Genomic DNA, 18,242 nt, shown 5'->3' with positions numbered 1-18,242 from the left:
TGGTACATTGGGGTCCATGAATATGACGGGTCAACACTTATTGGACAGAAATGTTTAACTTAAAATGACAATGAACATTGTCTGACAAAGGCCAAAGGGAAAGCTCATAGGATGAGTGGATATGATCCTCCATAGAAAGTGGTGGGGCATTGTAGCTGAAACAGTTGGCTCCATGGACCTATGTGATTTCCCACATATCTAGAGACATAACCGTGTCTCCGTCATTAAGATGGGAGGGAAATATCAGAGATGAAGAAATGGAAACGGAAAATAGATTAAAAACTTTTTCTATGTAAATAACATGAATCAAATTTAGGTCATGGATTAATAATTTGCATCGCCTTTTATCAAAAATGGCAAACGGACAATTCGCCAAACTGTTGGATAATAACAAGGTTCAGGGCCCAAACTACACTAACTAGTTCCGTAACCTTATGCTAGTGTTGACGTCCGAGAAATTGGACAAGGTAACCAAAAACCTTGCATCGAAACGTCCGGGTGATAGGGCTTCTGAGGCCTATAAGAAAGAATATCAAGAATGGGAGGAGAAAAGCTCTCTTGCCCGGTGTTATATCATAGCCTCCTTAGACAATTTGATATAGAGACAGTTCGATAAGATCGAAGTGTCCAAGGATATCAGGGATAGTCTGAGGACCATGCATGAAGAGCATAATCGTTCTACTCGATAAAAGGTCCTCAAGCTGTTTATGACCACACAGATGTTTGAGAACCAATAGGTTTATGACCATTGTCTTAAGATGATGAGTTACATCAATGAACTAAAGGCTCTCGGGTCTGGGTTGGATGATGACACCAAAATTGATGACACCTTAAACTTCTTGACTCCCTCCTTTAATCAGTTTATCATGAATTACAACATGAATAAGCTAAAGGTTAGTCTTCATGAACTCAACAATATGTTCAAGAGGGCTAAAGAACTGATAAAGAAGGACAGACCAATAGCCATGCTTGTTAAAGGTGGCAAATCGGACAAGAAAAAGATAAACGCTAAGAAGAAGCCTCAGAAGAAGGGTAGCAAAACTAAAAAGCAGAAGAAAGATAATGCATCGGATGCTTGTCACTTCTACAAATAGATCGACCACTAGAAGAGGAATTGTCCTCAATTTTTGGAGACTAAGAAGCAAGGTAATTTCAAATATTTTATCATAAAGACCAATTTATTGGTCACTTCTACTTTTTGGTGTATTGACTTCGGGGCTTCAACTCATATGTGTAACTCACTGTAGGGGTTCAAGATAAGCAGAAAACTGAGTGACGGAGAAGTGACACTCTACTTGGGGACTTCTACAATAGTTGTAGTTACAACCATAGGAACTGTAGAACTAGTTTTCAGAGAATGAACAATTGTACTTAAAGATTGTCTTTTCGTACCTAATTTAAGAAAAAATTTGATTTCTGTCTCAAAATTATGCATGGATGGTTATTCCATTTTATTCAGTAATGTGATTACTATTAAATGGAATAACAAATTCTTCACATATGGAGAACTTGAGAACGGTTTCTATGTTCTCCATCATTCTCTAGAAACAAACATTACCAAAACTATGTCAGAGATAATCCCCAAGAAGAGGACTCGTGATACATTTAATCCCATGTGCCTATGGCATTACCGACTTGGCCACATTAATCTAGATCGTATCACAAGGTTGGTAAATGGTGGTCCTTTGGATTTTTTAATTGTAGAAGATCTTCCAACCTGTAAACATTGCATTCAGGGTAAGATGACAAAACGACCATTTATTGGTAAGCCTAAAAGATCTACAAGCACACTTGACAGCCCCCTGAATGTTAGGACACATAACCAGTACGTTTATTTTATAACCTTTACCGATGATTACTCACGGTATACTTACGTGTACCTAATGAGACACAAGTCTGAATCTTTTGAAAATTTCAGCCAAGAAGTCAAGAAATAGTTGGGGAGACATATTAATGCCCTTCAATCAAATCGAGGTAGCGAATATCTTTCTGACGAATTCAGAGACTACTTAAAGGACAATGAGATTCTATCACAACTAGATCCTCTTGCAACACCACAATTAAACGGTGTATCACAGAGGAGAAATCGGACTCTATTGGATATAGTCCATTCACTTCTCGTCCACTCAGAGTTACTTATATCTTTTTGGGGTTACGCATTAGAGACTACGATATACATGCTGAACTGGGTTCTAACCAAATCCATTCTTAAGACTCCATATGAGCTATGCATCGGTAAGAAACCAAGTGTGAGACACTTGAAGATTTGGATTGTCCAGTGCATGTTAAAAGAACAAGTGATGACAAATTGGAATCCAAGACCAGCCCTTACCTATTTGTAGGTTACCCCAAAAGCTCTATAGGTTACCTATTCTCTGATCCAAAAGAGCAAAATGTGTTTTGCAGTCGAAATGCCTACTTCCTAGAGGAAGATTATATCTTGGACAATCATCATCAGTAAGTTGTTATTGATGAGGAGAGCCCAGGAGTAGTTGATCATCATCAGGAAGTTGAAATGCTGACAGTTGATTTCAACTGTTGAAATTTGTTTTTGCAAAATATATTTATATAAAGATATACATATATATTATGGTTTTGAAATGTTTGCAAAATATTTTAATTCCCAAGATCCATGTGAGTAAAGAATGCAACATTGTTCCTTATAGTCGAGGGAGATGTCATCTCTTGTCGGGCAGTGTTTGATCATTATGGGCTGAGAGGTTAAGTGTAAGACTATTGAGGGTAATACATAATGGGCTAATCTTGCATCTGGCCATAGTCCTTGGGTTTTTGTAAGGTGGCTGGACCCAAGGAGCATTTAGTGTAAATGTTGGGTCCATTAAGAGCCCATGGTGATGGACTCAAGGGTTCAATGTCTCTTATAGTGGCCTTGTAACAAAGGCTAGGCTGAACCCATGTGACTAATATATAGATCAATGTTTGGGTCCCATGTCATACAAGGAGAGCCAATTAGGCAGTAGGTTAAGAGGTTAAGTGAGCACATAAACTTAATGGGCCTAAAGCCCAGTTTCGAACTGGGTTAATTAGATTAATTAAATATGGGCAGATATGGGTTTGGATCAGCAGATAAGGATAAGAAGATAAGTCTTATCCATTTAAAGAGTCTAGATCCAAATAAATGTTTGAATAAGGAAACTCATAATTTAATTAGGATTAAGCTGATCTTAAACTTCAGATAAGATAAGGGATTATTCTTATCACTTAAAGAATCAATATCAAAATAAAGATTTGGATCAGGAAACTCCTAATCAGATTATGAGGTTGTCTTTTTAAGGCTATAAATAAGAGAGCAAGGCGAACATGCAAAGACACCCAGACAAAACATAACAATCTACAGAGTTCTTCCCTGTTCTTGTAGCCCCTACCCAGTTTGATCTCCACTTGTGGGAGTGATCAAGAATTGTTCTTGATATTGCTTCTTGGTAGAAGAAGCAATCTGAAGTCGTGCTCACTAACCCTCTACCCCATTCACCTCACACAGTGTCATCTTCAGTGGAAGCAGTTTTTGGTTTTCTCCTTGGCGTGAACACCTTTATTGGGAGTTACGATTACTACGTATCAGATATATCCCTCTCCTCTCTTTTGGTTTCAGATCTGCTCCAGTTTGGTTCAAGATTAATCTTTGATAATGCAATTTTCTAAAATAGGGAATGCGATTTCCAGATGGGAGAGAGAAAATTTTGAAACTTTGCCCAACCTTCTTGTAGGTTTCGGCCATCCACACAATGGATCTCTCATCCCTTCAGTGGTATCAGAACCAAGTTCAAATCTTGAACCAAATTAAACTAGATCTAGATCTGCGCAAATGGGCAGAAGGCGTTTTACCTGATTTGCGCAGTTAACGTTCTTCTAGGAAATCAGTTCCTAGTTTTTGGGAGAATGATATGAAAGTAAATCTTTATTAATCTAATTAATATTTAGAACTATTCTATATATTTTTCTTGGATTTTAGGTTGTTCGTATAGTGGAGATCGAATTCTTTATTTGTGTAAGAAATTTACGCCATTGCTGATTTGTTCTATGCAATTTTGGTCTGTAATTAATTTTATTTTTAATTTTTAGATGAAATGTATAGGAATTTGATTTTGATGTAATATTAATAGAAAAGTTAGGTTTCCTATTTTATTTCATTCAAAGACGAAGCAGAAAGCGCAAGGGAGAGAATTTCGCAGATTCGGGTTCAGCAATCTGCGATTTACAGTTTTGGAAACTGTATACTGTGAACTGACCTTTGTTTTGCAGGGTAGCAGTCATATGAACAACCCTCTTACTGATTCTTGATTGTCATGTATCAGTTGTTTAATTTCATATCATCTTCTTGAATTAAATCTTGAATTAAACCTCAAACCCTAGACCCATTCGAACCAAATTGGACCAAATTGGTTGGACCGAATCTATGGTTCGATGGGGGCTGTTCTCAGCCCTAAAATTTTCTATATGGGCCAAGGGATTGATGGTTAATTGCAAGATACAATTCAGCCCACATCTGTAAAATCCGATTTTAAATTGTTAAAACTGCTTTAGCCCAATTCAGCATAAATGCTATATGGGCTGAACTGCTCTTTGCAATTCAGCCCATATACCTAGTTAATATCAATTGGTAAATATTATGGAATTAAATGGGCTTTATTTATGGGTTTTATAGTTATTTAATTGATTGGATCTATTATGGATTTCGTGCATGTGATGTATGGGATGTGTGATGTGCTACGAACATGGGTCATAAGCACTTGGCCCATGCTGATTCGATAGTGGCTCTTACGCATACCATGGCTGAATGCACATCATTGCCATTGTGTCCTTAAGATCATTGGATGATCTCCCTACGTAGTGGGCCCCACACTAGTTTTTTCCCCAAGTGGGAGCCACTTTGGTTTGACCTAAATCAAATATAGGGAGTTTTTTTTTATCCCTCCATTAAACATAAGTGCATATGATAAGGAATTCCATATGATGAATTCTCTAAAGATCTTCCATCATTAGTATGAATGTTGACTGTATTGGTGGGTGGGGATGCACCATAAAATTGGGTTATCCATCTGCTAATGCAGTTGGCTGAATTGCTTCATGAGATGATAGGGGTGTCATAGACCAATGTGGTAGGGGCCTATCCTAAAATGGAAGACTCTCTCACAGTACATTGGCATTCACGAACATGATGGGTGAGCATTTACTAGATAGAAAGTTTTAACCTAAAATGGCTAAGAACCTTGTCTAACAGAGGCCAAAGGGAAAGCTCATAAGATGAGTGGATGAGATCCTTCACAGAAAGTGATGGGGTTTTGCAGCTGAAACAGTTGGCTCCATGCACCCAATGTGGTTTCCCACATTTCTAGAGACAACTGTCTCTGTCACTGAGATTGGAGGGAATCTCAGAGATGCCCAAAATGGAAATTGAACATAGATTAAAAGCCCTTTCTATGTGCTGACATGAATCGATTAGGTTGTGGACTTACAAATCTGCCCTGCCTTTACTAGAAATGGCAAATGGAAACTTCACCAAATTGTTGGATGATAACAAACTCAAGGGCCCTAATTATGCTGACTGGTTCCGAAACCTTATGTTGGTTTTGACGTCCGAGAAATTGGACAAAATTGCTAAGAACCCTACTCCGGATTGTCCGAGTGATAGGGCTTCTGAGGCCCGAAAAAGAGAGTATCAAGAATGGGAAGAGAAAAAATCTCTTGCCTGGTGTTATATTATAGCCTCTTTAGACAATCCGATACAATGACAATTCAATAAGATCGATGTGTCCAAGGATATATTGAATAGTCTGAAGACTATGTATGAAGAGCAAAACTGTTCTACTCGACAAAATGTCTTAAAATTGTTTATGACCGCACAAATGACCAAGAACCAACAAGTTCATGACCATTGTCTAAAGATGATGTGTTACATCAATGAACTGGAGGCTCTCAGGTCATGGATAGATCATGACACTAAAATTGATGTTGTCCTCAACCTTCGTCCTTCAATCAGTTTATCATGAATTACAACATGAATAATCTAAACGTTAGCCTTCAGGAACTCATCAATATGTTGCAAAGGGTTGAATAACTGATTAAGAAGGATAAGTTGATAGCCATGCTTGTTGAAGGTGGCAAATCGAGCAAAAAAAGCAAAAGGCTAAAACGAAGACTTAAAAAGGGTAACAAAACAAAAAAACTGAAGAAAGATAAGACATCGGATGCTTGTCACTTCTACAAATAGACCAGTCACTAGAAGAGGAACTGTCCTCAATTTTTGGAGACTAAGAAGCAAGGTAATTTTGAATATTTTATCATAGAGACTAATACATGTAACTCATTGTAGGAGTTCAAGATAAGAAGAAGACTGAGTGATGGAGAAGTGATGCTCTATTTGGGGACTTCTACAACAGTTGTAGCTACAACCATATGAACTGTAGAACTAGTTTTCCGAGAAGGAAAAATTGTACTTAAAGATTGTCTTTTCGTATCTAATTTAAGAAGAAATTTTATTTCAGTCTCAAAATTGTGCACGGATGGTTATTCCATCCTATTCAGTAATATGATTACTATTAAATGGAATAACAAATTCCTTACATACGGAGAACTTGAGAACGGTCTCTATGTTTTCCATCCTTCTCTAGAGACAAAAATTACCGAAACTACATCGGAGATAATCTCCAAGAAGAGGACTTGTGATACATTTAATCCCATGTGCCTGTGGTATTACCGACTTGGCCACATTAATCTAGATCATATCACAAGGTTGGTAGGGATGGTCCTTTGGATTTTCTAACTGTAGAAGATCTTTCAACTTGTGAACCTTGTCTTCAGGGTAAGATGATAAAACAACCATTTAATGGTAAGCCTGAAGGATCTACAGGCACACTTGACCTTATACATACTGATTTATGTGGTCCCTTGAATGTTAGGACATGTAACCAACACGTTTATTTTATAACTTTTACCGATGATTACTCATGGTATGGTTACGTGTACCTAATGAGACACAAGTCTGAATCCTTTAAAAAGTTCAAAGAGTTCAGGCAAGAGGTCGAGAAACAGTTGGGGAGACAAATTAAGGCCCTTCGATCAGATCAAGGAGGCAAATATATCTCCGACGAATTCAATGACTACTTAAAGGACAATGGGATTGTATCACAATTAGCTCATCCTACAACACCACAATTAAATAATGTATCAGAGAGGAGAAACCAAACTCTATTGGATATGGTCTGTTCACTTCTTGTCCACTCAGAGTTACTAATATCTTTTTGGAGTTACGCATTAAAGACTACGATATACATACTGAACCGGGTTCCAACCAAATCCATTCCTAAGACTCTATATGAGCTATGCAGTAGTAAGAAACCAAGTGTAAGACACTTGAAGATTTGGGGTTGTCTAGTGCATGTTAAAAGAACAAGTACTAACAAATTGGAATCCAAGACCAGCCCTTGCCTATTTGTAAGTTACCCCAAAAGCTCTGTAGGTTACCTATTCTATGATCCAAAAGAGTAAAATGTATTTTGCGGTTGAGATGCTTACTTCCTAGAGGAATATTACATCATGGACAATCATCATCAGGAAGTTGTCTTGATGAGGAGATCCCAGGGGTAGTGGGACATGTCCCACAGGCTCTATATAATGCCCAACCTAGAAGATCTACTTGGGTTTTCTATGCCTCAAATTCTTTACGGATATGATCACGAAAGTTACTTGATGGAAGCCACGATCAATGAGGAAGATCCCCTAACTTATATGGAAGTTATGTTGGACATAGATTCTTTGAAGTGGGTAGATGCCATGAAAGCCAAGATGGACTCGGTGAAAACCAACAATTCTAGACTCTCGTAGACCTACCCCTTGGGGTGAAAGCAATTGATTGCAAATGGATCTTCAAGAGGAAGAAGGGCCCTGATTGGAAGATTGAGACCTATAAAGCTCATTTTATAGCGAAAGGGTACACTTAGAAAGAGGGAATTGATTATGAGGAAATCTTTTGCCAATGGCCATGCTTAAATCCATAAGGATCCTGTTAACTGTAGCAGCGCACCATGACTACGAGATTTGGAAAATGGATGTCAAAACCACATTCCTGAATGGAGATCTTACTGAAGATATCTACAAGTAGCAACTGCAAGGTTTGATTGCCGCAGGTCAGGAACACATGGTGTGTAAACTTAATCGATTCATTTATGAAAAGCAAGTTTCTAGGAGTTGGAACATCCGATTTGACTCTACCACCAAATAGTTTGATTTTGAGCAAAATCCGGATAAGCTCTGTATTTATAGTAAGTTAGTGGGAGATAAGGCTACGTTCTTGGTTCTGTGTGTAGATGACATTCTACTCATTAGGAATGATGTTGGAATATTAACTACGGTGAAGGTGTGGCTTTCGCAGCAATTCGCCATGAAAGATCTTGGAGAAGCCTCCTATATCTTAGGACTTCGACTCTATAGAGATACATCGAAGAGGATAATAGAATTATCCTATTCTACTTACATTGACAAGATTGTCAAAAGATACAGCATGGGGAACTCTGATAAAGGATTTGTCCCTTTTAGGCACGGGGTCACTCTCTCCAAGGGTATGTCTCGTAAGACTCCCGAGGAGATTGAGGGCATGGGAGAGATTCCCTATGCCTTAGTTGTAGGGAGCATCGTGTATGCCATGCTATGCATGTGGCCAGACATTGTTTAGGCAGTGAGCGTGGTAAGTATATACCAGTCAAACCTAGAATAGGAGCATTGGACAACTGTGAAAAACATACTTAAATACCTTCAAAGGACAAAAAGGTTTTGTTTGGTATTCGATGGTAGTTGACTACAAATCATAGGGTCTACCGATGCTAACTTTCAGTCAGACCCAAATGATAGAAAGTCTACATCTAGTTACATCTTCACGATGAGGTCTTGTGCAATTAGTTGGAAAAGCAACAAACATGGGTCCACATCATATTCCACGACCAAGGCCTAATACATTGCCATAAGCGAAGCTGCCAAGGAAGCCGTTTGGATGAAAAAGTTTATTCAAGAATTTGGAGTTGTTCCATTCAGCACATCACACATTCCACTGTTGTGTGACAACACTGGAGCTATTGCTCAGGCTAGGGGGCCTCGAGCCCACTCGAAGTCAAAGCACATTGAGAGTAAGTACCATGTATTGCAAGAGATTGTTGGTAGAGGGGACATTCAGATTCAGAATGTAGCATCAGCGAAGAATGTGGCAGACCCATTGACTAAGCCACTCACAAAGAAAGTGTTTAAGAAACACGTGAAAAGTATGAGACTCCGGCTTGTACCCGATTGGACCTAAGTGCAAGTGGGAGCTATTAGACAGTGTATGCCCTTAGCTCTAATTAGATTGATGTACTTTTGACATTTATTGTAAATGAATAATAGAACATAATTGATTCATGTTATAATTGGTGTGTTTTTGTGTAATACCCTTAAACTGGACCATAATGAGACTCATGTTAGTTTAGAATCTTCACAACCGTTGGATAGACCTGGGGAGGTTTATCTTGCGAAGGCTAACACTAATGAGCTGTCAAGTCGGTTGGGGTGATTTGTCTCAACTGCCAGGGTGAGACCAGAAGCACATGTAGTGTGGGTTTGTTTGAAACTCTGAACCAGACCATTTTCTAGTTATTCCATAGACCTTGGAGACAGATGGGCAAAACTGAAAAGTTACACCTAACCCATAGACTCGATTATGGTATTGTACTAGGTGTTGGATTGGGTTGTATTTGATATGCCAATCAATGAGATCCTTAGCGGGAGTCAAAGCCTGGGTATGTTGGGGCAGTCTGAGAATTCACCTGAGTGGGTGATCATAGTGATAGAATCGGCCACTTTGTTGGACAAAGTGAATGATCGGGGACAACACTTTCTCTGATTGAAACCTAAACTGCCGGCAGTTGATTTCAAATGTGTTTGAAATTTGTTTTGCAAAATATATTTATACAGATATATAAATAGTCCTTGGGCCAATTAGTGTAAATGTTGGGTCTGCTAAGAGCCCACATTGATGGGCTCAGGGGTTCACTGTGTTCAACAGTGAATTCGAACAGGCCTTCTAACAGAGGCTAGGCTGCACCCATATGGATTTTGTGGAGATCAATGTTAGGGTCCCATGCCATACAAAGAGAGCCAAGCTAGCCAGCAAATTAAAAGGGAAGCGAGCCTAATAACTTAATGGGCCTAAAGCCCATTTCGAACTGGATTAACGAGATTAATTAAAAGTGGGCGAATTTAAGATTAGATCTGGATCAGGATCAACAAAAAGATAAGATAAGTCTTATCCACTTAAAAGTTCAGATCTAAATAAAGATTTGGATCAAAGAACCCTTTCCAAATAGGATTAGGAAGCTGATCCAGAAAGATTATAATAGAGGGCGAATTCCTTTTCTTAAACACTTTTATTGCATCCAGTTCTTTCCTCTGTTTTTGCCGCCCTACCCAGTTTGATCTCCCTAGTCTTGGGCTGATCAAGAATTGTTCTTGATTCTGATTTTTGTTAGGAAAATCAGATATGAAGTTGTGCTCACATCCCCTGCGCGATCATTGCTGAAGGATTGCAGTTGTTGCTGAAGAATTGCTTTGTTGATCCTGATTCATCCTAAGCTATGTCTTCTTCAGTGGAAGCAGGATTTGGTGACTTTTTGGGCATGGACAGCTATGTTGGAAGCTACGTTTGTGGATTCTGTATCAGGTATATCCCTCCATTTCTTTTGGTTACAAATCTAGTTTGGTTTATTTCGAGAAAGAACCTTGAAAAATGCAGTTTTTTTAAAACAAGGAATGTGATTCTCGGAAGGGAGAAAGAATATTTTTTAAATTTCACCCAGCCGCCTTGCATCGCTCGGCCATCCATATGATAGATCTCCCTTCTCTTTGTAGAGGACAAATGTTCATGGAATTCAGGTCACTGGTAAGATAGGCTCACTCGCTAGACAAAAAAAAAAAAAAAAAAAAGAGCAACCACCTATAAACAAGTGGAAAATTGGAAATCATAAACTAAAGAAGAGCACACATCCCAAGTTCTAAGGCCCAACGGCAAAGGAAGACCATTGCCACTGGAAAGATTGGTGGCAAAAAAGTGCAGATACAAGGATCAGAAAATAGAACGTAAACTCTTGATCAGAAATCAGACAACTATGAAAATTATGAAACTATTTTTGGTGATAGATTTTAAATTTTACAAGTGATACCTCTGAATGGCCACCGGGAAAAACAAAGTATCCAGGAAACTCCCCCACATTATTGCTTCTTTGTAGCACAAGTGATACCTCTGAATGGTGCAAGGCAGCTCAGTAACTTGGTAGCATCTGGAGCCATGTCTTCATCTTTACCAGTTCTTTCCACCCCTCTGGAAGAGAAGTATCCCAAATTGCCAGATTCCCAACTGGTTTCATTGGAAAGGGAAATAATGGCAAATTTTGTGCCTCCACATGCAGCTCAATTGGCCTCCAACAGTGGGGTGGTTGGACACATGTTTTCATCAGCTTCAGGGTTCACAACTGATGTCCATTTCTCTTCAGCACCCCATGAGAGGCATTCTGCAAATGCTCCATTCATTTCTCAGTCATTGAGTGATGGGGATATCTTTGCCACTAACACATTCTTCTCATTCAGGAGTATTTCAATCTAGGCCAATGAATCATTACCCTAAAGAGAACAGCGATATTGCTTGGTCTGTAGATCAGTTGCAGAGTTTCCTTGATTTTCCTGAAAATGTTCCTACCCAGAACAATCAAGTAGAGAGTAGTAACAGTGGTATCATGCCATCTGATGATAATACAAAACAAAGTGATTGGCAGGAATGGGCAGACCAATTAATCAGGGATGATGACCCTTTGACAGTTGGAATGACCTTCTTGCTGATACCAATGTTGCAGATACTGAACTAGAGGTTAGTTTTTTAATTATTTATCCAAAGGTATTGCAGTATATATGTAGGGTAAAGGTTATAAATCTTCTTTTTCTATCCATTTTTAAAAAGAAAAAGGGGTACTTGTGGAACTCATGTCTGTCCTTTATTTTCTTCTGATTCTATTTAGACAGCATATCAGGCACTGAAACCCCCTCAAAATTTCTTGGTGCAGCAGCCTCAAGTTCATCAGCAGATTCCCCTTCTTTCTGGAGAACCTTCGTCTGTGGCTAGCTCTTCTTCATCAGTCACCGGTGTTCCATACAAGCCACGTATGCGTTGGACCCCAGACCTCCATGAGTGCTTTGTAGAAGCTGTCAACCAACTGGGTGGCAGTGAAAGTGCGTAATATACTGGATCATATTTATTTTTTGATTTAATTGGAGCAAGAGGACTAATGGGGCTTCTTTTTACAGGGGTAAAATTGGAAACTTTTGCTGATTCCGCTTCCAGTTTCTAGTTGAATCAAACAGCAGGAGGAATCAAGATCGGATTCGGATTTCTGACTAAACCAAATAGATGCCAGGAATAGATGATTCCGATTTCGGTCTTGTCCACATCTCAAGGTCAACAATATCATGAGGATTAGAAGGGTCACGGCCAAATTATATCTCGATGAACATGTAAGTAGTGTCTTCGTTTAGGTTTGCCTTCTTGACTTCAATATCAAACCCTCCAAATCCAAGTTTGTTGACTCTAATGATACCACAAAGGGGTAAAAGCGATAAGGAAGATGTACAGATCACTATGATCCTAGGTTTACATTGTTGAAAGTGTTGTGGTTAATATTATTATGAGTTCGACTATGATACCAGGAAGATATCATATCCAAAAGCTTGTGACCAATCAACTGGTATCATAAAATGCGGTGACCAATCAAGTGGTATTTATCAGAATTCAAGGGTGGATTTGGATTGGTCAAAACTCTTCAGCTATCATGTCTTTTTTGGCATCATAGATTTCCCTATTAATATTAATTAAGCTACAATTAATATAGGATAAGGTGTATTATTATTAAAGGATATACTAGTACATAATTAACTTATAGCAATGAAAATTAAAATTGAAATTACTTAATCTTAAATTAAAATAAATAAAAAGAAAAATAATTATATTAAAGTTAACTTAATTAAACTTTAGTATTTACTGTAACTTAACTTTAAGGGAAAATTCCCAATTAGTACCCTGTACTTTGGGCCTAGTGCCACTTTGGTCTCCAAACTTTAAAATGTGACAATTCAATACTCGAACTTTCAAAACATGGCAATCCAATACTTATTGTTAACTAGCTGTTAAGTGGCACTTGAAAAGGATACAAATGTCCTTCAAGTGTCATCTAATTTTTTTTATCAAACATCCAAACATTGACAAAAAAACTAACAATCTCAAATCCTTGCCTCTTCTATTCAAGAAAGTTGGAGTTACCAAAATGCCCACTCAAATGTGACCCAAACTTTCTTGAATGGAAAATGTAAAGATTTGGGACTATTAATTTTTTGTCAACGTTTATATGGTTGACAAAAAAAATTAAGTAACACTTGAAGGGCATTTTTATCTTTTTCAAATGCCACTTATAATGGCTGCTTAACAACTAGTTAATGGTAGGTACTGGATTGTCACATTTTAAAAGTTCAGGTATTGAATTGTTGCATTTAAAAGTTTGAGGACCAAAATGACTCTACGCCCAAAGTATAAGGTACTAATTGGGAATTTTTCATAATTTTAAACTTAATTGGAGTAAAATTAGTTATTAATAATTACTGTAAATTAAATTATTTAAATATTATTTATGTAAATATTCATAGAAAATTCAATAGGCCTTTTAGTTATTCATGCCCAACATCTACATGTAATTAATTTAAGTTTTGTGAAGAAACCCATAAATCATCAATTAGGGGCTCTTCTTAAGATGATTTAATATTCTACTGAAAATGAAAAGCTAAGGAACATTAGAGGGCTCCTTCTATTTCAGTTTTACATGACATTTGACATATGAAAGTAAAGTTGGGCCAACCCAAACCTAGCCCGATCCAAATCCAACCTGAAAGCTTCGGATTGGGCTAATTAGGGTTGACCTTAACCCGACTTAGCCCGGCCTGACTTGCCCCCTATGTATCTATATCCCAAACAGGCACTTAAGTTTCATATTATAAAGTTTTTAAAAAGAAATCTTATTAAAGGCTCTTTTTTTGGTGCCAACTCTTATTAAAAACCAACCGAGTTGTGGTTTCGATTGGCATGTTAGTGTGTGTGTTTTATTAAGTACAAAAAAAAAAAAAACTCTTATTAAAAGCTCAAAACCTTTCTTTTCCGCTCAATTTTATATTTTATAGCCTAAGCCTAAAACTCAAATGCAAAAAGGCTTATCCAAACAGAGCCTCTCCAATCAAAATCATTGATTCTTTGAAATCAAGCCCAACGTTTGAACAAGCAACACAAAGTTCACATGTGGGTGACCGAAAATAAAGGAGAAGGTCCCATGTTTTGTTTAGCTGGATCGCATTAAAAACAAATAAAGGAGAAGCAACGGTCAGTTTCCTTTAACTGATTGATAGCAGGATCTGAAGCCTGAAGCTCTCTTCTCTTCTTAAATAACCTATTTCACTCTCCTTCGCCTCTTCAACCCCTTCAAGGTTCGAGCAAAATTCCACTCAGATCACAGAATGATAAAGGTTCTCAAAAAGCTCAAAGTCTGGTCAAGAAACAAGAAAAAGAAAAGAAAGACTCATGCCCTTCAGCCTTCTCCTCCTCCAGCACTCCACTGTTCCTTCTGTTACTGCTCAAATCAACCCTCAGCTCCGCCTTTACCTTCCTGGGTGGACTTTGATCCGACGCAGGAGCCCGCTTCGGTATCTGGGTTGTGGCCGCCTAGTGGTTCAGATCCTCCTGCATCTCATACTCATCAGTTTGAAGCTGCGTCAGAGGTAACTACTCTGTTTTCTCCTTTTCCTGTCAGCTCCTCCTATCAGCAATATATGGCTCCAAGCCCTGTTTATGGCGTACCTCTTGTATCTGTCACTCGAACAGAAAGAAGAGCTGGTCTTTTCGGATGTGTCGTTAACGTTGGTAGCCACCTGATCCGCTGCTTCTGCCCTTGTTTCCAATACCGGAATCTTAACTGACGCTTATATTATCGGATTTCTCAGAGAGGTCCAAGATAACTACAAATTTGCTTTCTGCTTAATTAGTTCTACAATCTACAATCACAGTTTCATCAGACCCCATATGTTGATAGGAGGAGCTGATGTTTTGGATTGTGTCTAATACTGAATTGATGTTTTCTTTTTAGCATGGATTACTACTTGAACAAGTTTGTCAATCAAACTCGAGTTCTTCCTTTCTATCTAAAAGAGGAGAAAAAAACACCAGCTCTTGCTTTATTTTTTTTTTTCTTCCAGATTTAGGATACTGAACTTGCTTGCAGTGCATTGAGCCAATTAAGGTACAGAATTTTTGTGAAGAACAGATACCAGCTGTGTATTACATTCCAGAATAAATGTGAAAATAACTTATTGTGCAAAAGAATGATTTCATGGAAACCGAGTTCACCTAATGGAGTTGAATATTTTCGTAAATACACAAAATTTAAGCACCCAAGCAGCTGAGCTGCAGATTAAGTTGTTCAGAATCTTTCGGTCAGAAAATTGTTCCACGAGGAGACTAAGGTGGGCACAGCACGCATTACTGAGAGGATGCCATGGATCTCATTAAATTGCATTAAGCCACAACTTGATCGGGCCTGTTTGACACATCTCTCCGGCGGTTTTTCGGCTGTTTACAAGCCGTAAAAACTGATTTTCGGTTTATTTCTGTTTGGCGTACGGAAGATCTAATCACTAAAAGGCAGAATGCCAAAAAGACGTCAAAAGCCCATTTTGGACTGATTTCGAGAAGTTCCAAATGAAATTTCTTTTGCATTTTAATCTCGCGCAGAAAGACATGGAAAAACGCATGTGTGCCAAACATGCTTTCGGCTGCTCAGATTTTCATGCAAAAAGCTCAATGCATCTTTTACATGTCAGAGCTACTAGAAGATCTTCCCAAAAAAATGCGCCAAATGGTGGCCCTATTCATCCAGCCGGGCCCTATCAGAGGTCAGTTTTCACGCCGAGGGAGTAATATAACTCAGAAAAATTTGCTGAGCTGATTCTTCGATTAAGATGGATATAATAAATAGATAATTCAGAAATAACTATGAACTTTTCCTGCAATTTCAATTAGGCTGTGTTTGGTTTGAAGGAAAAGATAGGAAAAGGATGGGCACAACAGTACAAAGTTTGGAGAAGTTCAAAATCCTGCATCAGTGCATCTACATTGGAGAAGTTCCCCAATATGAATGGTTTTGTTTCGGCAAGAAAGGAAGAGATCTGGACAACACTACAAAATATCGGAAATAACAATGAACTTTCCCTGCAACTTCAATTAGGGGGGGGGGGGGCACGATACTACAATGTTTCAATGAAAACGAAATTTCAATTAGGGTGGGCACGATACCACAATTTTGGTTTCAGTTAGGGGAGTGTTATGCAATTTGAGTTGTCTTTCCTGTTGCTGGTTTTAAAAACAAATCAAAACCAGCTGGGTTTTCAAACAAATTGTTTCCCAGAACAAAAACACACAAAAACATGCTCTTGGTTGTTTTTTGTTTTCAAAGCTAAACCCAAAAGCATGTTTTTCATCTAGTTATTTAATATTACATTTCATAACTCACAGAATTTCTATCTACACTACAAAATGTATTTTTGTTTTTAAAAACCATTATTTTGGGCGTGCTCTAAAATATGAGTTTTTTTGTTTTTATTTGTTTTTGAAATCACCAAATCAGCAAAAAAAAAAAAAGGTTTTTGAAGTCTCTTTTTGTTTTCAAAGGCAAAAGCAAGTTGGCTTGTTTTTGAAAAACGAATACATATTTTTGAAACCATCAAAATAATGATTTTTAAAATATAAACTATATAAAAATTATATGATTTATGTAATATGATATTAAATAACCAGATGAAAACATGTTTTTTGAAACCACGAATTCAAAACATGTTTTTGCGTTTCATTTTTTGAAAACAAAATATACATATACAACCAGGAACATGTTTTCTGTCTTTTTACTTTGGGAAATAATCCGTTTTCAAACCAGATGGTTTTGATTTATTTTTTTGAAACTCACAATAAGAAAAACAACTCACATTGTAGAATGCCTCCTCGATGTTCTCCAAAACATGCATTGTTTTTGGAAATAAAATCAATTTGATTTTGCCTTTCAAAACTAAAATAGAGTTCAACAACATGCCATGTTGTCGAACTCCCCCCTCAATTATCTTTTGGTATTAAGGGTTTTGGACGGTTCAAATTGAGACCTTGAGGACGATGAATTGATAATTTACCATTGAGCTAGACTACTTTGAGCATGAAAAGCGAAAACTCATATGGGGTTTTAGGAGTTGCCATCTACCAAGGCCATGAATTGGATTGCCCTCCCATTAAATTTTTGAAAATAATATTGACTTAAGAACTCCAAACATGCCCAATGAGGCAAAAACATGTCGGTTAAGTTTGGTTCTCTTCTTAACTTGTAACTTTCTTTACTTTTAAACACAGCAAAAATACAAAGATTAAATCCAAATCCAATCCAACTCTAATATATCATATTTGGATCGAATTCAGATTTGAAGTTTCAATAATGGGATTGGAACCTATACCAAGCAACCTTTATTTTGACCCAATTACAACCTATACCAAACAACCTTTATTTTGAAAAAATGATCCAATTACAACCTATACCAAACAACCTTTATTTTGAAAAAAATGACCCAATTACAATCTATACCAAACAACCTTTATTTTGAAAAGAAAAGACTAACTGGTAAGCTTAAAGTTTGGCTTGTTAAGGAGGAAGGAAATTTACTAGCATAAATGAGCTTGTGTCCACTGGCAATTGGAGGGACATTAGATAAGGTGATGAGGGGTAATCTGGTCCTCTAAAGATATCATGACATGTGACATCGCAAAACAACTGGGTGACACCTTGGCACTACATAAACAGATCACCTCGGACACTTTACAACTGCATTAGTGACCTCGGGATCACCTTGGTAGACCAAACTGCGAACAACTAGATGGGACCTCAGATCGGTGTATGATGCGATCTGCTTCCACCAGATTACCTTGGTCCCATCAAGACGTCAGGTCAGCATGAGAGGCGACCCGCTTCTGCCGACCTGACCTGAGTTCGGCTAGTGACTTTTCGGGTGACCTCCTCCTTAAACGGGTTATCGTCTTTGACTTCTCCAGGATCATGATGCTCAGCTGTTAGACCCGTCTTTCT

At 37.9% G+C, this 18,242-nt stretch overlaps 1 pseudogene across 1 annotated transcript; it reads left to right on the top strand.

The window, feature by feature from the left end:
- Positions 1-761: 761 nt before the first annotated feature.
- Positions 762-12,719, top strand: LOC148843821 (protein PHR1-LIKE 1-like; annotated as a pseudogene). The gene is made up of 5 exons (XR_016103699.1): positions 762-893; positions 10,633-10,705; positions 11,271-11,905; positions 12,054-12,264; positions 12,340-12,719. The product of XR_016103699.1 is annotated as a protein PHR1-LIKE 1-like (transcript).
- Positions 12,720-18,242: the final 5,523 nt, after the last annotated feature.

This window comes from Nelumbo lutea, chromosome 8, assembly GCF_056320005.1.
Source record: "Nelumbo lutea isolate HS-2025 chromosome 8, American lotus-T2T, whole genome shotgun sequence".
Classification (NCBI taxonomy): Eukaryota; Viridiplantae; Streptophyta; class Magnoliopsida; order Proteales; family Nelumbonaceae; genus Nelumbo; species Nelumbo lutea.
The sequence above is the reverse complement of the archived record's forward strand: the minus strand, read 5'-3'. Positions and strand labels throughout refer to the sequence as shown.